Consider the following 25,781-nt stretch of genomic DNA (forward strand, 5'->3'; position numbering starts at 1 on the left):
TGCAGCCAACCATTCTTGACAAAGTTCTACATGTGCCCAACGAGCAACACTTTGAGCACATACCGCTTGTGACCCACCGCTACCACTCGACTCGCTGGAATATCAATCATAAAGCTCTCTTAATCGAAGTATAACCCTTCTTGCACCATAAAACTTCAGGGGTGCAGCTGCATAAATTCAACTTCTTCGTCTAATATTTCAGCTGAATAGCGTCCAGCCATCTTCAGAGTGAGCCGAGGTGACTGACGCTCCAGCACTTGCTCCGTCCTTTTTACTCAAGGACCGAACCACTGCGCATGCTGAATTTTACATGCGGATGCACTTCCGAAATTTTATGGAACGGTCTATGCGCAGCGATAAGATGAAGATGCATATAATCCTTCTTATTTGTAAGCACCAGTTTAAGTAATAGTGAGTAGGATTAAGAGGACTACTCACAGAAAAATAAATTTATTTTGTCCAATATAAGGAACTAATAATTTGTACAGAATAAGCGCTAACCGAAGAAGGCATCTAAACGAACTGGTACTAATAAGTAAAAATTTAAAAGCTAGCTAAGTGCGTAAGCGTCAGACTGCAGAAGTGTGGGACTCTGTTCTCAACCGATCCTAGGACTGTTTGTGCCATTCACCGTATCTTTGACATCTGACAATGATGTGTTAAAATGAAAAATTACAATGAAATGAACACCCTTAGCTGCTTACACGGAAAATGTGTGCCCCGACCGGGAGTCGAACCCGGGATCTCCTGCTCACGTGGCAGACGCTCTATCCATTTTTTTTAATCTCATTTTGTTCGTTTTCGTTCGTTGTATCTGCTCGGGGCGGACTTCGCAAGACACCCATTTCAGTTCGTCGTTGTTCCATTAACTCAGTTTTTTTATTACAGAGGGCAGCTAACCCTCTGACCGAACACGCTGAGTTACCGTGCCGGCTTACTCGGTGGCTCAGATGGATAGAGCGTCTGCCATGTAAGCAGGAGATCCCGGGTTCGAGTCCCGGTCGGGGCACATATTTTCATCTGTCCCCGTTGACGTATGTCAACGCCTGTAAGCAGCTAAGGGTGTTCATTCATTGTAATTTCATTCTAACGAGCTGCATGGTCACCGATGGTATCTGTTCTTTCGGACATGTCCGAAAGAACAGATACCATTTTAGTATATATAAAGTAAAAAATGTCAAGTTATAAATTGGTTCGTGCTCTACCTAAAACTCTAGTCCCTCTCATAAATGGCTCGATAAGTCAGCTCAACGGGCTGGCCGGCGTGGCCGTGCGGTTCTAGGCGCTACAGTCTGGAACCAAGTGACTGCTACGGTCGCAGGTTCGAATCCTGCCTCGGGCATGGATGTGTGTGATGTCCTTAGGTTAGTTAGGTTTAATTAGTTCTACGTTATAGGCGACTGATGACGTCAGAAGTTAAGTCGCATAGTGCTCAGAGCCATTTGAACCATTTTGAACCAGCTCAACGACCAGAAGAAGGCAGGGACATACCACCTCCAACAGAACCACGCCTACTACTTCTCTGCAGTGTTCTAACTTCGGGTTGACGATACCTTTACCTCACTGTGCTCGTAGCAGTAGACTACTCTTTCAGTTTGTCAATTACAGCTGTTACGGGCTGAGAGTTTAATGTTCAGTATGTGCTTCCTACAATTTCCTCAACATGACGTACTGAATCATTCACTTGAAGACCTTAATTAGTGCCCAGTACATACAGGATGTCCCAGGGGGAATAGTCAGCATTCAGGGATATGACAGGAGCGGTCATTTGAAGCAAAAAGAATCTAGTAAACATTAGCTCTAAAATGCAGTTGTTAGAGCTATGTGTATTTGTTCCGTGAAACAAATCTCTTCTACTGCAAGCTCATTACTTTCCATATATTGAGATGTCGTCGAATGGACGAAAACAAGATAAAAATGTCCAACATACATGGTTTCTAAAGTGCGTATCTTAAGACCTATAAGCGCTTGTTCAGTGGCGATGATGAGAAGGTGCTCATAGCTCTTAAGGTATGCACTTTAGAAACCATGTATGTTGGACATTTTTCTCTTGTTTTCGTCCATTCGACATCTCAACATATGGAAAGCAATGAGCTTGCAGTAGAAGAGATTTGCTTCGCAGTATCGAAGATGAAGCAATGCTCATAGCTCTTAAGACATGCATTTTAGAGAGAATGTTTATTAGATTTTTTTTACTTCTAATGATCCTGTTATACCCCTGGATATTGTACATTATTTCTGGGACACCCTCGATACAGTGTTTCTACCTTGTGGTTCTTTTTTTCTTTTTCCACCACCGTAATTCCATCAAATTAAGCAAGATCGCTGGTGTTTTAATTTGCAGTTCAGACAATTTTATTATCAGATGTTCATTTCTGTACAAGCCGATGCTAGTCTGCGGAGTTGCACATCGCCTGATCTGATAACCAGTGATGAGTTACTGAATTTAATAGCAGAGAAAAAGAGTGTTATGGCAAAACTTAATTGAAGGTAGAGATAATTTGATGGGACACATACTGAGGCATCAAAGAACAGTAAGTTTGGTAATGAAGGGAAGTCTAGAGGGCAAACACCTAGGTTTCAATACAGTAAACAGATCTAGTCGGAAGTAGGCTGCAATAGCTGCGCAGATATTAAAAGACTTGCTGAAGATAGACTAGCATGGATAGCTGTGTCAAACTAGTCTTGAGACGTGACTACAACAGCAATATTCCGCAGTTACGTACGGGCTACCGTTATCTACTCAGCGCCGTAAGGTTAACGTCTGCTAGACACGCTGTTCAGCCTACTACAAGGCAGCCACCTGGGCGAGGGACGGCAACGTAATGACAGGAGATTCCAGCCATCGTAACTGCCTGTTGACTGTGCTTAGGAACTAGCGAGAACCAGTCGCAACGCAGAATTCAAGAAAACTATGTTATTCCTGCGTGCTAAAAGGTTTGTGTGACACCAAGTGGATGAATCGCAACTTTTCTTAGACACTGCGGCTATGTTACCGGTTTCAGAGGTATCCCTTCAGTCCACTATTACTAAATCTCCCGTTATGTATGGGTGACGAATTATTCTGACAGCAAGTCAACAAGATGCGTACTGCTAAAAAGCGTTGCGATTTCGTGGAAAAGAGAGAAGATTATTCGTCCAACAGTTCATCAGAAACTTAATTTTATCTGCAGCTTACCGCTAACGCGTCGATTATGTTCATTACAGTTAGAAATTTTAGGTTAAATGCAATTGCAATACGTCGCGAATTTCCCACTGCTCCAAAGTTGATTCCACATTTGAAGGGAAGCATGTGTACTGTGATGTGTTTCTGATAGCTTTTAGTGCATTCTTAATACCGCTTCAGTATAGCAGAAAAGAGGACAAAGCCGTCTTCAGCCCTCAGGTTGGTTAGAATACCGCGTGCCGGCCGCTGTGACCGAGTGGTTTTAGGCGCTTCAGTCTGGAACCGCGCAACCCCTACGGTCGCAGGTTCGAATCCTGCCTCGGGCATGGATGGGTGTGATGTCCTTAGGTTAGTTAGGTTTAACTAGTTCTAAGTTCTAGGGGACTAATGACCTCAGCAGTTGAGTCCCATAGTGCTCAGAGCCATTTTTTTTTACCTTTGTACTGACTTAACCAGACAGCTGTCGAGAGACCTACAGTTTAACGTGGACTCGCAATCACGGCCCAACTTGGCATTTTCCTCGTAAACAATTTATTAAAGAAAAAAAACTAAATAAGTGACAAGTGCCACAACGAACCCTGAGATCAACTTACGAGTGAACCACAAATCCTTGGATTTATGTTGTTCTGACACTTAACCAAGTAGTCGCCAACTGTGATATGCTAAATATTGTCTACATAGTAAATTTACTGCCAATATATCTATGATATGAAATATTGCAGTAAAATATTTGCATTAGTTAGTTATGTGTTTCGCTGATCATATTCACGATAGACATTAGCATGTACCATGTGTCATTTAAACAACTGTCATATATACACACACATCAAAAAAAGTTTTGCATTACCCCTGTTCCCACAACTCCTGAAGACAGACGTTGACTGTGGATATTGTATCACAGACACAGTCCCTTTAACTGTTCAGAGATGTCACTAAACCCGCCGAAAGATGTACACAACCATTCATGAGCAGCGCCTATTAGACGGAAGGGGTCCGACAGCCGATCAGTTCCATTCATTCCACCAGGAAGGAGGTACACGGCTTATGTTTCCTGTATTTCAACCATGCCTAGACGGTCAGTACTGCGGTTCGATCGCGTCCGCATTGTTACGTTGTGCCAGGGAGGGCTCTCAACAAGGAAAGTGTCCAGGCGTCTCCGAGAGAACCAAAGCGATGTTGGTCGGACATGGAGGAGATACAGAGAGACAGGAACTGTCGATGACATGCCTCACTCAGGCCGCCCAAGTGCTACTACTGCAGTGGATGACCGCTACCTACGGATTATGGCTTGGATGAACCCTGACAGCAACGCCACCGTGTTGTATAATGCTTTCCGTGCAGCCACAGGACGTCGTGTTACGATTCAAGCTGTGCGCAGTAGGCTGCATGATGCGCAACTTCACTCCCGACGTTCATGGCGAGGTCCATCTTTGCAACCACGACACCATGCAACTTGGTACAGACGGGCCCAACAACATACCGAATGGACCGCTCAGGATTGCAATCACGTTCTCTTCACCGTTGAGAGTTGCATATGCCTTCAACCAGACAATCGTCGGAGACGTGTTTGGAGGCAACCCAGTCAGACTGAACGCCTCAGACACTGTCCAGTGAGTGCAGCAAGGTGGAGCTTCTCTGCTGTTTTGGGGTGGCATTATGTGGGGCCGACGCACAACGCTGGTGGTCATGGAAGGCGCCGTAACGGCTGTACGATACGTGAATACCATCCTCCGACCGATAGTGCAACCATATCTGCAGCATATTTGTGAGGCATTCGTCTTCATGGACGACAATGAGCGCCGCCATCGTGCACATCATGTGAACTTCCTTCAGGATTAACGACATCGCTCGACTAGAGTAGCCAGCATCTTCTCCAGACATGAACCCTATCGAACATGCCTGGAATAGATTGAAAAGAGCTGCTTATGAACAATGTGGCCCAACAACCACACTGAGGGATCTACGCCCAATCGCCGTTGAGGAGTGGGACCATCTAGACCAACAGTGCCTTGATGAACTTGTGGATAGTATGCCACGACGAATACAGGCATGCATCAATCCAAGAGGACGTGCTACTGGGTATTAGAGGTATCGGTGTGTGCAGCAGTCTGGACCACCACCTCTGAAGGTCTCGCTGTATCGTGGTACAGCATTCAATGTGTGGTTTTCATGAGCAATAAAAATGGCGGAAATGACGTTTAAGTTGATCTCTATTCCAATTTTCTGTACAGGTGATGCAAAACTTTTTTTGAAGTGTGTAGTTGTTACAGATAAATCTATATTATTTTATTTTTGTCGTTTACAGGTATGGAACTGACTACATACTTCTGTTTAACAATCTCCACACCTATACCCTGCACGTTACTGTAAGTACATGGCAGAGGGCCCATCTATTCAGTACTCTATGGTATAGGATTTATCAACAAGAAAACATCAATTACTCTTTCAAATCTGGTCAAATCGTCAAACAGTTTTATATTTCTCTGTACGGTCAGTCCTTTGTGTGCCGAAGTTCGGTGCATTATAAGACAGTTCACATGATTCTCCCTTGTACTATTGCATGTGTAAATATCAGTCTCAGACTGCAGTAAATAGATAAAAACATATTTCATATCATTAATGAACGAATATACTGTGAGACTACAAATAATAATTTCAACTCCTTAAAAATATGCCCACTTGATGTACATGATAGATAAGTTACGAATTTATAGGCCCTCTAAATGGGCAACTATTCTTATGCAGAAGTAGAGGAAGCTAAATTTTTTAGCAAGCCGATGAAATGATAATTACAATTAACGGTTTCATCATTACTTGCGCCACAAACATAGAATTTTCTTCGTAATTTGCTATTTATTTTTTCTGCATATTTATGGTAGCACAAACCTACATGAGATGCTGTATTTCAATATTTGAACGAGACCATTTATGCAAGATGAGTTAACAGTTGTCACTGAAGACAGTATATTATTTTCTGCGTTGACACTTCTTTACTCAGCTTAACAGAAATTCTTATAAGGTTTGCAGAAAGCACTGCTAATTCTACCTTTTAATTAAATAAATTGATTGGTATATCTCATAGAGCACGTTTATAAAACAAAGACGATTTTGTCAGTACCCTTTTTTCTGTTTTCCTTTTCCTTTAAGGAAGTTAGTCATGAAAGATGTACTAAACAATGTATAACGAAATGGGGAAAGTGAACAGAAAAATTCAAGTGAAATTCAGAATTATTAGTGAATAAGAGACGTGTTGAAAAGTCACAGGGTCTGAGAGATTTCACTTGGCTCACTTTTGACGAGCAATTAATCATCAAAGCGAGAATATTAACTGATGATTCACGGCAATATGCATTTATTCTGGTGATAAGTGAAGTTGTGAAAGGGATTACGAAACACATGGAATATAATTTTCCTGGGCCTTCGGGAAGAAGTGATTACAGTGGTTTTAAAGTTTATTCGATACTTGTATTACAAGATAAAGTAGCAGTAGGTCGCGTCATAGTTTATTTTTTTTACTAATCATCTGTTTAGTTATCGTTCTCCATTATATTTACGTTCATATTCCTGTTACGATCTCTCTGTGCAGTGAGCAAAAATTATGTTCTTTTTATATTCACAGACTTTCACGAACCAGTAGTAGAGGTTATACTTACTCAGGGACTAACACTGAAAATTGAAACTGAATTTTCATTTCTAGTTTCCAGAATTTGGCGTAAGAACAAATTACATTAAAACTGGGGGCTGATTTGTGATAATCGCACCAAAACTATTTAGATCCAATTTTTGCTTTAATTTTTGTTCGTCGGCTAGACAGTCTGTGTCGTTGAGCTTCAAATTAAATCCACACAACAATGTTATTCAAGTTTTCCTTCGAGGCATCGAGAGAAATTTGGAAAAGCACAAGTTCCACTGTATTACTTCTAGAGACCGTATCTAATACAGTTACTTTTATCTTCTGTTTGAACATCGCAAATGGTTCTGCTTTCGTACTTATGCTCAAAAGATCCTTTTCTATAATCATTCCTGTTTCTCGAAAATTACAATCAACTTTCATCATGCTTATTCAAAACTGTCTTAACGAGAGTCTTTTCTCGAAGTAAACGAAAAATTGATTAAAATACGCGCCTGCACTAATCGCAGAGCCTTCCTACAGCCGCTTATCTGTCACGGAGTTGCACGATGCGTGAACGGAATTTTCCGTTGGAAACGTCCTTACTTCTTGTCTAACACTCGAGAACCATGTTCTTTAACTCGTAACATCAGGGATTGTACTTTGGTGGGAAGGCTCCCGTGGTGCTGGACGTCAATAAATATGCATAGCATTATCAACTCCGATAATCACTTATGATTGAATTACGACATTATACACGAAGTGTAGAGTAAAGAGGAAAACATTACATTAGCTTATTTATACCAGAAATAAACAGTAAATTCGTTGAGGAACATATTGTCAGAGTACAAGAAAATTTGTTGTAATTTAAATTCCTGGAATATGAATTAACTACAAGCTCAAGTAATATGTCTTCGCATACGTAAAAAGAACAGATAAAACTGTAGACGTGTTGTCACCATCACAAAAAAGGAATAGAAAAAGTGGATCTAAAAATGCACCTAGAGCAATCTGTTTATATCTAAATTCATATGCTTATTTAGACATACGCGCCATCGCTTTGCAAACTGATAGACCAACCTATAACTAGCGAGCTTTGTCATTCTCCTCACGCGATGCTGAACAGAGCGTGTAAAGAAAGGAATTGATGACATAGGACTGTGATGAGAAGTTATTCGAGTCAACAGACCATTAGGGACTCAGGCTTTCACTGCGGTGTTTGTGTGCCGTCGCAACGACACCGTTTTGTTCCTACGGCTGCGTGTATCTTCTCAGACGTCCTCTCTACCTCTGGGAATTACGGAGTTCCAAAACGTGCATGTCTTGTGTCTCCCGTGCTGAATGGGTATTGTTGTGGATTCCCTTTTCCTGTTTCACACATTCATAAAACTGCTGGGAACTTGGAAGCTCAAGTGTTTTTACAGCAAGGTCTACGTCTTGCTGCGAGTCACTGTGAAGTGTGTAGCAGAGTATACTTTTTATTGTACTGTATCACAAAGTTTCTTCCATTTCCATTCACGGATGAAGTGTAGGAAGGATGATTGTTAATATGGATCTTCTGTGCCTGATTTTGTCTGCACTGTCTCTTCGTGATAGACAAGTAGTGCTGAAGAACGCTTGTAGTTCCTGCCCCGAAAAACTTGTTGAAGTTTTCTAAGGAGGTTCTTCGACAGTCTGCTAGTAAAGATTTTTCAACATTTCTGTTACGCGGCCTAGCGAGTCAAATGGGCCTGTGAACATTTTCACCATCCATTTTTGTATACGTTCGAAGTCCACTGTTAATCGGCCTGATAAGGGCCCCACATCCACTAATCAGCCAGAACATTATGACCATACCTAATAGCCGGTATGTCCACATTTGGCACGGATAACAGCGAATACGCGTCGTGGCATGGAAGCAAAGACACCTCGGTAGGTCGCTGGAAGGAGCTGACACCACATCAGCATGCACAAGTCATTTAATTACTGTAAATTCCGGGGGAGGGGAGTGATGAGCTCTGACGCGATTTCAATCACATCCCAGATGTGTTCGATTGAGTTCAGATCTAGCGGGTTGGGAAGCCAACGCGTCGATTGAAACTCGCCACTGTGTTCCTCGAACCACTCCATCACATTCCCAGCTTTGCGACATTGCGCATTATCTTATTGAAAAATGCCACTGTCGCCGGGAAACATGATCGTCATGAAGAGTTGTACGTGGTCTGCAACCACCGTACGATACTCCTTGCCTGTCATGGTGCCTTGCACGAGCTCCAATGGACCCATGGATGCCCACGTGAGTTTTCCCCAGAGCATAATGTAGTCGCCTCCAGCTTGTCTCCGTACCGCAATACAGGTGTCAAGGAGCTGTTTCCATGGAAGTCGACAGATTCGCGCCCTTCCCTCGGCATGATGAAGAATGTATAGGGATTCATCAGACCATGCAGTGCTCTGCCACTGCGCCAAAGTTCAGTGCCGATGGTCACGTGCCCATTTCAGTCGTAGTTGCCGATGTCGTCATGTTAACATTGGCATATGCATGAGTCGTCGGCTGCGGAAGTCGATAGGTAGAAGCGTTCGGTGCGCTGTGTGTTCAGACATACTTGTACTCCGCGCAGCATTAGAGACTGATGTTCGTTCCGCCACAGTTCGCCTCCTGTCCTGTTTAAACCAGTCTCCGCAGCCTACGACGTCCGACATCTGTAAATATTATGACGCCTGGATGTGGTTTCACCTCGGTTTCGCAAAGTGTTGAACACACTCACTACAGCACTCCTCAAACACCTGACAAGTAGTGGTGCTTCCGAAATGCTCGTACAGAGCCTCCGGGCCATCGCAATCTGCACTCGATCAAACTCAAATTGTTCCCCATTCTACACACAACATACTCACTGATGCGTGTCTGACTAGCAGTCATTCCTCGCCAGGTGACGCTGCTATCGCCTGGACGAGTTTACGTCGATAGTGTGTAGGTGGGCATAATGTTCTGGCTGATCAATGTTCTTCAGCACTATTTAAGTTTGAGTACTATTACTGTTTTTTGTTCAGTCGAATTGCTGTTTTCCAGTATCCTACCAATAGATCAGAAGTTTATATTTACATTTACGTCACCTGAAAGAAGTGTGGTAGCTGAAGATTACAAGGTGATATATCTGGCGCCTCTCTACGATGGTGCGGTATGTGTTGCAAGTTTTTGAGACACATGACAGTTAGAGCTTACTCATATGCTACGACTGTAGTTGAAAAACACTGAGAAACTGAGCAGGTCTACTGTTACAACAGTGTGGTGCCAGATTCAAATCGCGAAGAGACTTTCCGTGCTTTCTGTACATTGCTCCTTGCGCACATTTGGATAACTTCAGTCAACATTCTGTCTGAGAGAAGTTGGTGCTCGCCTTTAATTATCTGGCTGTTGACTATACATTAGAAGATAGTGAAAAAGAGCAACATATGTCTGATGATACATGGCCTACTATTTAAATGCCATTTCTTTAGGTAACAGTACAGCACCGATTACAGAATTTAATTTTTTAAGAGAGCAGCAACAGCCTAGTCTAATGTCCAGATAGGTAGCCAATATACAAACGGAAGATTGCAGTTGTTTCAAGGAAAATGACTTTTTTGCATGCTGCACATCGAAATTTTTATTTTTATTTATGCACCCAGACGCGTTTCGCCTTTTCTTACAAGGCATCTTCAGAGAGTGTCAGGTAACTTCTAATTCATTGCATCTAGGCAAACTGCTTTTTATCATGTGGCAGCCAGGTGGACATCTTACAGTTCACTTTCAGTTCACTGTTTACCTTACACATCACTGTAATTGCCATCTTTTTAATCATGTGTAACGTAAACAGTTGCCAGATGAGAAAAGCAGTTTACTTAGATGCAGTGAATTAGAAGTTACCTGACACCCATTGAAGATGCCTTGTAAAAAAGGCGAAACGCGTCTGGGCGCATAAATGAAAATAAAAATTTCGATGTGCAGCATGCAAAAAAGGCATTTTCTTTGAAACAACTGCAATTTGTATACAGCTGCTGCGAAAATGACCACTACAAGAAACTTGTTAAACGGAAGATTATTTATAACCGGATATTTTATACTAGAATGGAATTCTTAATCAAGATACTACGACGCTTATTATATAGTAAAAAAGGGAAGCTGACATCGAAAACTTCGCGTCGCCATAGATTTCTTCCGTTTTTTGTACATTACAATCGGCATCATCATCAACATTATTACTGTTATCACCGAGTGAGGTGGAACAGTGGAGAGACTTCGGACTCGCATCCGGGAGGGTGGTGCTTCAAGTTCCTTTCGAACCACCCAGATTACATTTTCCATGGCATATGTCGGAATGGTTCCTTTAAAAAGAGCATGGCCCATTTCCCTTCTCATACTTGCCCAATCGAGTTTGTACCCATTCATTGTCTTCAACTGCCCGAAGTATGTAAACTGATCCACTGGCTCCATGTATTCAATGTATACTGTTTTCTTTCCAGTTCATGGGTTACACATTCTTATATTGTTATTGTATTTAATTTTCAGGCTTTCTCCGTTACGTTATTATGTTTATTGTGTAAGTTTATAAGCCCTCCACGTTTTGTACATATTAATATGAAACGAATTACCTTTCTGTTTATTTGCTTTTTATCTTCTTCTCTCTATTTATAAACTCTTGTTGTACGTATTAATCCGTGCCATTATATTGTTATTGCTTTCTCCTTTATTTTATTGAATTTTCTCTGTAATTGTTTTTGCATTCAATTAATCTGTGTGTATAATATTAATGATTCTACCATATTTATAATAATTTCATGTCCTTTAAATGGAAAGCAAATAAATGAATCAGTGCAGATTTTCTAAGGCCATTTCTAGCAGACTTAGTATGATTATGTGTAGACTTTAACGTTCAATATGAAGTTTTAGAGCCAAAAGTTGTATGCAGAATGTCATGTCATGGTCCAAAGACCAAGCTCCAAAACTCATCTTCTGCCTTCTGACTCGTACTTTATTTCGCGGATCGCATCATTCTCTTGAGATCTCGAAGCAATATTTCATTGGTCTCCCTTTTGGACTTTTCTCCTATACTTTTCATTCAAAGATGTTTGTAAGGTTGGTGTCGTGTGTCTCATTTTTTTCTTCATTTCTTTAAGAGGTTGTCTTATTTCAACTACTTGTTTAACATCTCCTTCATTGGAAGCCTTTTGTGTCCAGCTCGTTTTGGTTACTTTCCTCCATATCCGCATTCTTGTTGCTCCCAGATGGTCTTTGTCTTTGTCTTCCATTTTTCTGCTTTCACTTCCGGCGCACGAGTACACTCTCTCTTATCTTGATTTTCACGTGGTCGCTGCTTAAGAAGCTTCTTTTTTTCTGGACGCTGTACTTACCAGTCTTAGATAAAATCTGAATTGTATCTGTTATCTTCAGAAACTATGCTTCCCAGGCTGTTTCACTTCATCTATTTTTCACTTACCTAGTTTTATATTTGCGGTAGGTGTTTTCTTTGCATTTCTGTTTAACTTATATGATTTGAAAGAAGCTGCTGTTACTTCCAGGCCTCTGTTAGGTGCTCATTCGTGCCCGATGAACCTTTTGCAGCGGACCGGCTGTACGTTCGTCCTAACTACCTTTGTTTTCTGTTCCAGGTGTCCACAATAATCATATTAATTATGATGAAAGGGAACAGTCATGTCTAACACCTTGTTTGATTTTTGCAGCTCTTTCAAACCCATTTACGGTTATTTGTGTGGCCTGAAGATGATGAAATTTTCAAATGAGCCTTTTATTCTCGCAGTCAATCCCTATCCTCGTCATCAACTGAAACAGCCGTTTCAGTTTATCACGTCAAAAGTTTTAACAAACGTAGGAAAGTGACCCTTGACTACTTCTCCTTCTTCACAGGACAATTTTCAAATCTCTAATTCTTTTCTACTCGTATTATTCGTCTTCTCGAACTAAAACCAGACTGACTTTAATTTTTATTCTGCTCACTATTATGTTTACCAATATTTTCATCTTGTGGAATAGAAGGAAAATGAGTCACTAACAACTACATTCTGTAACATTTCTTAGTTTTGCTGCAGTAATTTTTCTACTTTTTATAAAATTTTCAGAAATTTCCGCTTTGTCAGAACATTCTTTGATATTCAGAACATGAAGCATCACAAAATGCTATTTAAAAGAGGACATCTTTGAATATATTCGAAGATTTTGGACAACTATTATAAAACGTATATTACTCAAAAGAAAAGATTAAGGCTGAATACAGAAGACGTGAAGATATATAAATAATATGTCATTTATATAAGTTCACCTTCGCCTAAGATGTATTTCGGGCCAATTTAGAAACGGTGATACTTTTCGTAGCATCTTAAATTGACAGTTACTAGGCGCTAAGTGGAGGTTAGCAGTTGTGGCTCCTACCTTTTTATTGCAGTAGTAAATTCTTAGCGATGCACCCTGGAAGCGGTGCGATATGTATGAAGTACGGACCTACCTGCGTCGTTAGCGGAGATATGAGATCTGTGCCCGCTAACTGCTGTCCCGTTATGAGGTCGCCGCATTCTGCTCCAGGGACTGTAGGTCAGCACGGCGTGACTTGAAACTACTTTATGCATTCTGGATAAATTAACGAATAACGTATTAACACAATAGTCGTGCATGCAATGAAAAAGATGTGATCCAGTCCGAACTTGGCCGCTAAGAGCTTGTTACATAATTAAAATTAATCGCTGTCTTTCATGCTTAGTAGTCACATCGCTTGTAAAAGTTCGATTATTGGCCGGCTCATGCGGACTGGACTGTATTTGTGTCATAACCTAATTTACGTTGTTTTTCACTTATGTTTCGACTGCAGAAATATATTCTGACATAACTTAATTTAACTCATAATTTATGATTTGTTTTTATTCTAGACACACTAAAAACGTACTAGTGTGGAATCTCTATATCTGAGTCTAATATACATGCACATGCTCAGTTTTGCGTACCCATCAAATAATACTAACATTTATAGGAAGACAGGAGGACATATAGTTAATTGTTACATAATTGGCTCTGTAATAGATTGATTCGTTTTACTTGATCCATAACATCTTAAATTTGGTACTTTGCGTAGGTCGTATTCCGTTGTTATGATAATATCACATATTCGAATGACTTGTCTAGAGTAGACTACGCTGAGCCTCATGCTATCTCACTTCAGGAAATCTAATGCATGTAAAATTCTATATTTTAATTAAAATAAATTAATGTACTCACATTATGTCATTAATTTCCTCATGTGCATACATTACAGGAAGATTTTAATGCCAGAAACAATCATTACGCACAAAATGAATGTCAAAACATGTATCAATAAATTACTTGTACAATTTTGTATTTTAGGGGAAAAGTAATTTTTCTTAATGCCACACATATTGCCTTATTATTTTTTATATAAAAAAGGGCATTTCTAAACCTCCTTTAAAACTGTCCTGAATTAATTTACATTTGGACCTTGAACCAAAAATAATGTAAATCACAATTACGTTTGAGTCATAACTGATGACTGATCACGTAGACAGCGCTATCTTTAAATAGAGCTGATTCAGTCAGGTGTTGCAGTTACTGCTCAGCTCTCGTCAGAACTAGATGTGCGTCTGCTGCTTCTTGCTATTTTCAGGTTGTTAACATGTTAGCCACATTGATTTGTGATATGAGGATGATTTTGGTTTGTTGAAAAATAAAACTGTATGAATGTGACAGTGTTTCCGTATATTAGTGACATTCAATCATCGAGTAATTTTACAAACAGTGAATTCGAGGACATTTAATTCTGGTATACGTTATCGAACAAATGATAAGTATTTTCCTTAATGTGCTGATAAACTTTTCTGCACTTGTCGCGTTTGCCAAATATACGAGGACTATTTGGAAAGTAAGGAAAGATATGTCGCGAAATGGAAACCACAGTGAAAATCAAAACTGTTTTATTTGCAACAGTTAGCTACAGCTTCCAGCTACGTATCTCCATAGTCACCGATCCGACTTAGACGTTTGTCGTACCGTTGTACCAACTGTCCAATACCCTCGTTACAGAAGGCAGCCGCCAGTGCTTTCCGCCAATTCTCTACGCTTGCCCACAGCTCGTTGTCTGTGCCAAAATGTTGTTTTCATAGCCAGCAGTATATGTCAGCAGAGATGAAACTTAGAGGGAGACAATTACGGGCTGTACTGTGGGTAATCAAAGATATCCAATTGAAAACGATGCAGAATGCGGCTGAGAATTGTCTTGAAGAAGAAAACGCACGACAGTTACGGAATGTTGGCTGCATAGCTTCAGGCGAAATTTCTCACCAGGCCCTCGTACTTGGCGGGAGACATTATTGTTCTAGGTATCTTTATGTGCTCCCTGTGCGTTCAGAACTACAAAGAACGACGTAACGCGATCGACGGTCACACTAGAGACACTACCAACACACCTGTGCAAAACTTCATCGGATTTTCACTGTGGTTTCCATTTCTCGACCGATCGTTTCTTACTTTCCGAATAACCCTCGTATTTGCACACAAAAACCTGTCGTTAATAATCAAAAACCTAGGAAGGTACAATTTGTACTACTGTAAGGTACAGAAATTGAGCAATGAGGTTAATGGACAGTGGACGCTACATGTGCAGTGTGCGACAAGTTGATAATTTGGGTTGAACGGAAGGCGTGCTAGGATAGCCGAAGCAGTTAGGGCGACCGCTCGCGTAAAGCGGGACATCCGGATTTGAATTCCAGTTCGGCACTGATTTCAGCTTTTTGTTGTTGTTGTTGTGGTCTTCAGTCCTGAGACTGTTTTGATGCAGCTCTCCATGCTAATCTATCCTGTGCAAGCTCCTTCATCTCCCAGTATCTACTGCAGCCTACATCCTTCTGAATCTGCTTAATGTATTCATCTCTTGGTCTCCCTCTACGATTTTTACCCTACACGCTGCCCTCCAATGCTAAATTTGTGATGCCTCAGGACATGTCCTACCAACCGATCCCTTCTTCTAGTCAAGTTGTGCCAAAAAACTTCTCTTCTCCCCAACCCTATTCAATACCTCCTCATTAGTTACGTGATCTACCCATCCTAATCTTCAACATTCTTCTGTAGCACCACATTTCGAAAGCTTCTATTCCCTTCTTGTCCAAACTATTTATTGTCCATGTTTCACTTCCATACATGGCTACACTCCATACAAATACTTTCAGAAACGACTTCCTGACACTTAAATCTATTCTCGATGTTAACAAGTTTCTCTTCTTCAGAAACGCTTTCCTTGCCATTGCCAGTCTACATTTTATATCCTCTCTACTTCGACCATCATCAGTTATTTTGCTCCCCAAATAGCAAAATTCCTTTACTACTTTAAGTGTCTCATTTCCTAATCTAATTCCCTCAGCATCACCCGACTTATTTCGACTACATTCCATTAGCCTGGTTTTGCTTTTGTTGATGTTCATCTTATATCCTCCTTGCAAGACACTGTCCATTCCGTTCAACTGCTCTTCCAAGTCCTTTGCTGTCCATGACAGAATTACAATCTCATCAGCGAACCTCAAAGTTTTTATTTCTTCTCCCTGGATTTTAATACCTACTCCGAATTTTTCTTTTGTTTCCTTTACTGCTTGCTCAATATACAGATTGAATAACATCGGGGAGAGGCTACAATCCTGTCTCACTCCCTTCCCAACCACTGCTTCCCTTTCATGTCCCTCGACTCTTATAACTGCCATCTGGTTTCTGTACAAATTGTAAATAGCCTTTCGATCTCTATATTTTACCCCTGCCACCTTTAGAATTTGAAAGAGAGTCGTAGGGTCAGTATTGCCTCACGTGTTCCAACATTTCTACGGAATCCAAACTGATCTTCCCCGAGGTCGGCTTCTACCAGTTTTTCCATTCGTCTGCAAATAATTCGCGTTAGTATTTTGCAACCGTGACTTATTAAACTGATAGTTCGGTAATTTTCACATCTGTCAACACCTGCTTTCTTTGGGATTGGAGTTATTATATTCTTCTTGAAGTCTGAGGGCATTTCACCTGTCTCGTACATCTTGCTGACCAGATGGTAGAGTTTTGTCAGGACTGGCTCTCCCAAGGCTGTCAGTAGTTCTAATGGAATGTTGTCTACTCCCGGGGCCTTGTTTCGACTCAGGTCTTTCAGTGCTCTGTCAAACTCTTCACGCAGTATCGTATCTCCCATTTCATCTTCATCTACGTCCTCTTCCATTTCCATAATATTGTCCTCAAGTACATCGCCCTTGTATAGACCCTCTATATACTCCTTCCACCTTTCTGCTTTCCCCTCTTTGCTTAGAACTGGGTTTCCATCTGAGCTCTTGATATTCATACAAGTGGCTCTCTTTTCTCCAAAGGTCTCTTTAATTTTCCTGTAGGCTGTATCTATCTTACCCCTAGTGAGATAAGTGTCTACATCCTTACATTTGTCCTCTAGCCATGCCTGCTTAGCCATTTTGCACTTCCTGTCGATCTCATTTTTGAGACGTTTGTATTCCTTTTTGCCAGCTTCATTTACTGCATTTTTATATTTTCTCCTTTCATCAATTAAATTCAATATTTCTTCTGTTACCCAAGGATTTCTACTAGCCCTCGTCTTTTTACCTACTTGATCCTCTGCTGCCTTCACTACTTCATCCCTCAGAGCTACCCATTCTTCTTCTACTGTATTTCTTTCCCCCATTCCTGTCGATTGTTCCCTTATACTGTCCCTGAAACTCTGTACAACCGCTGGTTTAGTCAGTTTATCCAGGTCCCATCTCCTTAAATTCCCACCTTTTTGCAATTTCTTCAGTTTTAATCTACAGTTGATAACCAATAGATTGTGATCAGAGTCCACATCTGCCCCTGGAAATGTCCTACAATTTAAAACCTGGTTCCCAAATCTCTGTCTTGAGTTGGTCTGGGTTTGGATTATGAAAAAAGTGAAATTATACTATAATAGAAGCAAAATAGTCCTAGTAAACGAGCCGATGCGTCGTTACGAGCCGTTCCGACTTCAAGAGGAAGCATTGCACTTGTTAGTAAAAATGTATATTTAATGGAAAATTTTGATTAAATCCTCATATAACTGGACTGAAATTTCACCCAAGGCATACCTCAACGAGCAATAAATTGCTACTTGGGCACGTTACATGTTAAGTTTATCTGTACACTCGAACCAGTTAAAGGAGGTATTTCAAGTACCGTCCTCCAAATTACCAAATTACTGAACTCGTCTCTACAGTAAATTACGAATCCCTTCAAACACCCCCAGATCATCTCTTAAATGATAACAAAGTTCTATAATTCGCTGCTCCAATTCGTCAGTTTTATCAACGGGTGTCCTGTACACTTCACTTCTGAGATGATCCCCGGCAGAAAAATCCGGAAGACTGTGGTCAGCTGATCTTGGAGGGCGAATTAGAGACCTTGCTCAAAAAAAAATGGTTCAAATGGCTCTGAGCACTATGGGGCTTAACTTCTGAGGTCATCAGTCCCCTAGAACTTAGAACTACTTAAACCTAACTAAACTAAGGACATACACACATCCACGCCCGAGGCAGGATTCGAACCTGCGGCCGTAGCGGTCGCGTGGTTCCAGACTGTAGCGCCTAGAACCGCTCGGCCACTTCGGCCGGCAGACCTTGTTCAACTTAATCATCTTGGACCACATTGGCCCGTTAGATGTCATTTTACATCAGCAGCAAAATGCACCGGTGCCCATTACACATCCGCCACATTACCCAAACATGGGGCATGGGTGAATTTCTAGCCCTGTTGGATGGGGACTTAATCGAAAAGTTTATATTGCAAATTCAATTGTACTAACAAGGACAGTATATCATCCTGAAGTAAGTGGCTACTCGTACCCACGTATTCACATCCATCTCGAAAACGGATAATATGATTATCCATCTTTACTAGAACTTTTTTTCTTTTATTATCATATACTTTCAATGGTGCCAGTTTTTGCTGCTAATTACCATAAACGCTATAGAAGAAGTAACGATAACCGTGGCATGTTTCCAGAATGAATTTTCACTCTGCAGAGGAGTGTGCGCTGATATCAAAATTCCTGACAAATAAAAAATGTGTAGCAGACCGGGACTCGAAACCGAACCTTTACCTCTCGTGGGTGAGCGCTCTCCGAGCACGATTCCCGACCCTTCTTCACAGTTTTACTTCCGTCACTCAGCCGGTACCTCATCTACGTTCCTATCTTGACAGAAGATCTACCGCGATACTTGCAAGACTAGCACTGCTAGAAGAAAGGATACTGTGGAGACTTGGTTTAGCCACAGCCTACGGAATTGTTTCCAGCATGTATTTTCATTCTGTAGAGTAACGTGCGTTGATAGAAAACTTCCTAGCAGATTAAAGCTGTGAAGACAAGTCGTGTGTCGTGATCAGGTAGCTCAGTTGGTAGAGTATTTACCCTCTTGGTAGAGTACTTGCCCGCAAAATTTAAAGGTCCCGGGTTCTAGACCCGATCAGGCATACTATTTCAGTTTACTACGAAACAATTGCGCAGTCTATGCCTAAGTCATGTGTCCACGGTATCCTTTCTTCCACGAGTGCTAGTCCCGCAGATTTCTAGAATTGTGAAGCTTGGAAGGTAGGAGACGAGGACTGCCGGAAGTAAATCTGTGAAGACGGATCCTGAATCGTGCTCGAGTAGAACAGCTGATAAATAATAGTAATAATAACAAAAATAATGATAGTAAAATGTTGACAGGGTACTTCCCGGTGACGGGCACAGGTTCCGGATTCGAGTCTCGGTCCGACACACCATTTTAATCTGCCAGAAGGTTTCAAACGCCACATGTAGTTGTACGATAGTCTTCTCTGTGACTGAGGTCTGAGAATGGCGAACTCCACTTCCATACAGCTGCTTACAATGCCTGCGCTGGAATACATTTTCACCTCCTCAGTTTACTTAGTACAGCGATCAGAGATATACATGTAGATTGTGGGCTAACGTCGTGAATTAAATAGCAACATAATTCGTATCGTCCCCCTCCCCCCGTCCCCCTCCCTCCCGCTCAAAGGTCGCTGCAAACTGCAATTCCTAATCTGGTGACTAACAAAGGGCTGAAATTAGATTCGTTTTTGCAGTTGCTCTCTGTGATTAGAGTAGCGGCCAAGCGCTTGTTTACTCAGGATCCACAGCCATATGCTTATAAATTTTGACAGCTGTTTAAGTTGTGTCAAGGTTCCCGTGTCGTTCAGAGGCCAACCTCGGTTGTCAGTATTCGACACAGTATACTTCATGTCGAGTTTAGACTGCATCGTCATGATGCAGAGGCAGACTCTGATTGTGTCAGGAACAAATCAATGGTGCTCTTTAAAGCATTTCGATGGGCATGATTGATTACGTTTCGTAGGTGAAGCCGTTGTGGAACCTTTAGATTTAGTTAATATAATTTGTCTCTCAGTCTTTAAACTTTTTCATGCATTTACAGTGTGTTGTCAATGTAATTTTGCAAGGGAATTGGTATCGTACAAGTTGAATTAATGAACCTTAATTAAGACCGGTAGGCTGAAGACTCACACTTTACGGCATGGACATTGACTGAACGGTATAAGCAACAATTTTAGTTGTTCGTGTTGTATCATTCGAATATTTATAGTATTTTTGTTCCGAAATGATATTAGATGCTGTGCTATTTAGGATTGAATAACCAACTTCTAAGGAACTTCGGTGAAGGTCATAATTTTTGGCTAATTATCTTTCAGAAAATAACTAGATTACTTGCAAACAGAAACTTACAATTTTTCAGCTGTAATTAGTAAATCCCTAGTCCCTACATTAGCTGTTAGTCACTATAGCGCAATTTATTTGTCTTTTTTATTATTTTATCGTTACGACGTGATATACTTACTGTCTATTGTTGAGTGGGATATACGCAAGCGCAACAGAGGCTTGGTCACACATGGCGGATTTCCGCGACGTGCCGGCAGATGCCAGACGGTTTTTCAGTTCTGCTTTCGTCGACTGTTGCTACCGCCTCAGTCCTGTGTGAATTCCCTACAGGCGCTGAGAAATACTCAGGATCTGGTCTGTTCAGATCCAGCCTTCAGAATTACCTGTGCGTGTTTGGTAGCAATATGCAAGGCACAAGGACGTTCATATTAGCTACCGCATTGTCGGTTTCCCGAGTGACAAGCCTATGTGTCAACCCAAATTCCCTATTCTCTTTTTCTTCCATTTCAACCTTTCAGAGCGAACAAACAATGCAGTAAATATACACGCGCTGGACGAAAGCAGTGCCTAACCAACTTTATAAACACTTTCTTCGTGAGAATAATAATGGTGTTCACACGTTATCTCCTGCAAGCCAGTAGTTCTCGGACCGTCTGCACATTCTACTTACTGAAAATGTTCAGTGATGAGCGATACATATAGAAGCTCAGAAATACTTTGTAACAGATTAAGCAGGTGACTGCACGAGACACCAAAATTCACGAAACAAATTGCCTCACCTGTCATAAAGATACAAGGTGAGCCACAACTCCATCGACAAACTTTCAAAAGTTGTTTATGGATACCATCTGACAAGGGAACCTCCCCATCGCACCCCCCTCAGATTTAGTTGTAAGTTGGCACAATGGATAGGCCTTGAAAAACTGAACACAGATCGATCGAGAAAACAGGAAGAAGTTGTGTGGAACTATGAAAAAACTAAGCAAAATATACAAACTAAGTAGTCCATGTGCAAGATAGGCAACATCTAGAAGAGCCGGAGTTCAGGAGCTCCGTGGTCCTGTGGTTAGCGTGAGCTCCAGCGGAACGAGAGGTTCTTGGTTTAAATCTTCCCTAGAGTGAAAATTTTACTTTCTTTATTTTTGCAAAGTTATAATCTGTCCGTTCGTTCATTGACGTCTTTGTTCAGTGTAATAAGTTTAGTGTCTGTGTTTTGTGGCCGCACCGCAAAACCGTGCGATTAGTAGCCGAAAGGACGTGCCTGTCCAATGGAAACCGAAAACATTTGATTGCAAGGTCATAGGTCAACCGATTCCTCCACAGGAAAACACGTCTGATATATTCTATACGACACTGGTGACGGCATGTGCGTCACATGACAGGAATATGTTGTCGACCCACCTAACTTGTACACTTGGTGAATGGGTAAAAAGATTCTTCTACCTTGCCCAATTTAGGTTTTCTTGTGGATGTGATAATCACTCCCAAAAAAGTGTGAAAACATAAGAGCAACAGTTTCACAGTCGCACAGTTTTGTCTGTGCTCTGTCAAAACATATGTTTTTAATGTTTTCAAATTTTTCTGTGTGTAGACCGTCAAATCCTGCATAAATCTGAACATGTCCTGGAATTTTGGAGAGCGAAGTTGATTATATGTGAGTGCCTGAACTTTGATAATTGTCTGAAAATAAAAAATTAAAATTTTCGCCCGAGGGAAGGCTTAAACCAAGGACTTATTGTTCCGCAGCTGCACACGCTAACCACGGGACCACGGTGCTCATGGGTTAAGGGTTAACCTGGATGTTGCCTATCTTACACATGGACTACTCAGTTTGTATATTTTGTTTATTTTTTCATAGTTCCACACAACTTCTTCCTTTTTTCTTGATTTACCTGTGTTCAGTTTTTTAAGGCCTATCCACTGTACCAACTTATAACTAATTCTGAGGGGGGTGCGATGGGGAGGTTCCCTTGTGAATAGTTTGGTATAAGGGACCAACGGTGTCCGACGGCTCGTTACGGAATTACTGCATTTCGTTTGGTTTCTTGTCCCAGTTAGTTTTGTGTGTGTATTGCACTGAAAATGATCCACAACAGTGCAAATTTTGACGTCATGCACAGTGTCTCTCGTTTCCATTCGCTAACGCTACATGTTGTTGACAAGAGTAGTACCCATTTTACTCTTCACCTTCAGGCTTGCATTCAGTACTGCTCGGTTCTGTCTTGGTTTTGTTTTTCCTGCAGTGTTAGTTGTACGTTAACAACGATACATGGCTGTAATGTATGTTTGCTGATGAGGAGTTGGCCGATATGCATCTCGTGTATGGCTTCACTGGATACGATGGAAGAGCGGCACAACGACGCTAGGCTGAGCTATTCCCGCAGTCACGGCAGCCACATCACAGCACTACCCTGTGTTGTGCGGTGTCCGTTTTGCTTTTTGCATATTGCAAGCTTCTTCCTTGTTGTGAAGGTATTTTCACTGGAAGAATGGTGATTGCAGTAACAAACCGAATAAATTATAATTACATTTACCCTGTCACGAGCTGCCGGAGATCGTGGATCCCTCATGCAGAAGTCCTCAGAAGGTATACCTCAACAACATCTGAAACTTTGTCGGTCGAGTTCTGGTTCACCCTGTATGTTGGAAGGAGCAATGCAATACCAGTGAAATAAACGAAACGAGGCGACCAGTTAAAACCGTTTGCGACACCGGTTTCGAAAGCAGATCACTGCCTTTTGTGGGCATATGCATCCCAGAACCGATTGCACGACCCTTTGACATTCGAGCGAGATTTAAAAAACGTTTTGATTGTTGTTTCATTATGTCGTCATGGTAATACGGTAGTGCCACAATCTTACTTTAATTTCATTTGTTCGCATGTGGTCACCGTCTTGTCAAAGTTACGATTACTTCAGGCCTTCTGAAATTTCTCTTTTCATCATCACCATCACCATCATTTAATTTTCCTCTCGGCATGTTTGCTATTACAACGTCAGGTCACAAGGGAGACTAATCGTTTTAAGTTTCCTTAAAACTGTACCTAACAATTTCAATGACGATGCACATCGAACTTTATTTAGCAGATCTAAAAAAATACCAAGACAATTCTCTTTATTGTCTCAATGTTATAAAGTGCAATAATGTTACGAATACAGAGGATTGAGAGTATGTAATGGTAGAGTCATGTAATTCAGCTCCACTCACCTAAATCATGGCAGTCTTAACAAATGGTCGCATTTTGGTTAACCATACGCTTGCTAAGTAAGTTGGGAACTTTCAGTACAATTTTTAAGAACTGTCTTTGAAACGGACAGTATGTACAATCAGTGTGCAAAGCGCAATCCGTTATTTCAATGAGAAACACTGTGATAAGCAATTTTGAGAAATAATGAAACCCATCAATGAAACCACGCCCTCGTAATAACGAGTAGTGATGTGACTCTTTAAAATTTTAGTGATATGCTTCCTAAATTAATTCCAGAAGTGAAACAGTAATAAAACCATACCAATGCCGATGCTGCACTGGTAAAATCCCACAGGAATAGCACATTAACACGTTTACGCCGGCGCTACGAATTGTATTTCTCGCTGTGGGGCCGCGCATGTATGCATACTTTCATTCATCTGGCGGCGTTGCTTTTCGTATTCAAACGCCCTAGGATACTATTTTAATATATTCAGATTATATTTTTAAAACAACGAGAGATGTAGCTTTGAATCACCAACAGTACACGCCGGAGAAAACGTGTAAAGACAAGTCGCAAAAATGTATAATGAAAAATCGTTGTAGAATCAACAACTAAAAATTTCATAAAATTACAATGATTGTCTAGGTTGTGCTATAAATAGGAATTGTTCTTTTGGTTCTAAACTACTGAAATAGCAAAAGGGTAGTTTAAAAGAGGTATGTAATTTTTCGCGCATACTAAACAAAAAATTAGTTTAGAACTCTTGACAGTCATTTCAAGTCTATTCCTTTGCTAATTTTGTCAGTATTGTGTCGCTAAGGTTCAAATTTTAGACTACGGATAAGCAAAACCGCCTCAGGCTGTATGAATATGGTAGGGTCAGATAACACACATATATGAAATAACACTTATTAGATACTCATTCATATGGCACAAATACTGAACCATGCAATTACAGAACTAAAGGGCACTCTGACTGAAGACAGTGAGATAATGCGCTGAGTTGTATATCGTCTTTAACGTAGTCTACGTAGGCTTCTTACGTTTGTGGTTCACCGACTGCATCTTTTGGCACCGTATGTCAGCATTTCGTTCCAATGACTTCTTACTGTGAAGCCCATTGCCTTCTCCTTATGCTATTCAGACAATAACATGCCAGTTGAAACACATGACGTCATCTGGAGATGGGGGCGGGTGGGGTGTGGGTGGAGCGTTTGTCGAAGTGATTCATTGATCAATTTAATTAATTTGCATATCAAGTTGATATCAAAATTGGTGATGGAGCCCAACTACCCTACTACCGACAGCACACTTTAAATCGAGCACATAAGCCAGTGAAGGCTGATGGCCCATTAGGTAGCAGGTGTAGAAGTGCAAATAATATTCATGCAAGCCACCAAGATGTGTTGGCGATTCTGCAAGAACAACAGCTATGCCTTTATCACCACAAACGGTGCATGATTTGCAACGAGTTGGTCTGCAGCCATGAGTCGATTTTGCTCTCTAGTTTCTACATTGCATGGCACACGAATCTGCCTTTCCTCTCTGCCTTCTGTGGACAAACGAGACTTGGGTTATGACCTGTCGATGTAGTCAAGTTTGGTGACGTTGGACGTCAGCACAACCGTGGGACAAATAAATGCCCGCCAAAGTTCGAAATTCCAGCCAAAATTCGAAATTCACGTCTAAATTCGAAATTCTCGCCAATATTGTAGGTATGGGGGAGAGATAGGGTGGGAGAGGGTGTGAGGACCCATGCGTCAACTGAGGACACATGACGTCATCCGGTCGTGGCGGTGGCTGGGCGATGTGTGGAGGGGTGATTAATTGATCAGTTTAATTTAATTTGCATATCAGTTTGATGTCCATTTGATATTAAAATTGGGGTCAGAACCCCTTTTCTGTACTACTGATGGCTCGCGATGACATGTCTTCACAGGTACGAACATACGATTATCTGAATGATGTCTCTTTCGAATTGTCTGTTCACAGAGACATTGCGCTATTTTTGCCTTATCTCCAGTGGCATTAGATACAGGAACATATCTCCCATTTCGTCGTAAGAAAACTTCTCCATCCAGCAATCTATCCATATAATACCGATCGGTCCCATCCGC

The 25,781-nt window shown here is 41.2% G+C and overlaps 1 protein-coding gene and 1 non-coding gene across 2 annotated transcripts in view; both read left to right on the forward strand.

Annotated features, from left to right (window-relative positions):
• LOC124722050 (cysteine dioxygenase type 1) overlaps positions 1–25,781 on the forward strand; it is a 134,736-nt gene that overhangs the window by 48,192 nt on the left and 60,763 nt on the right. The window lies entirely within an intron of this gene.
• Trnat-ugu lies at positions 933–1,009 on the forward strand. Its single transcript has one exon. It is a non-coding gene; the product is annotated as a tRNA-Thr (tRNA).

Source organism: Schistocerca piceifrons, chromosome X, assembly GCF_021461385.2.
Source record: "Schistocerca piceifrons isolate TAMUIC-IGC-003096 chromosome X, iqSchPice1.1, whole genome shotgun sequence".
Classification (NCBI taxonomy): Eukaryota; Metazoa; Arthropoda; class Insecta; order Orthoptera; family Acrididae; genus Schistocerca; species Schistocerca piceifrons.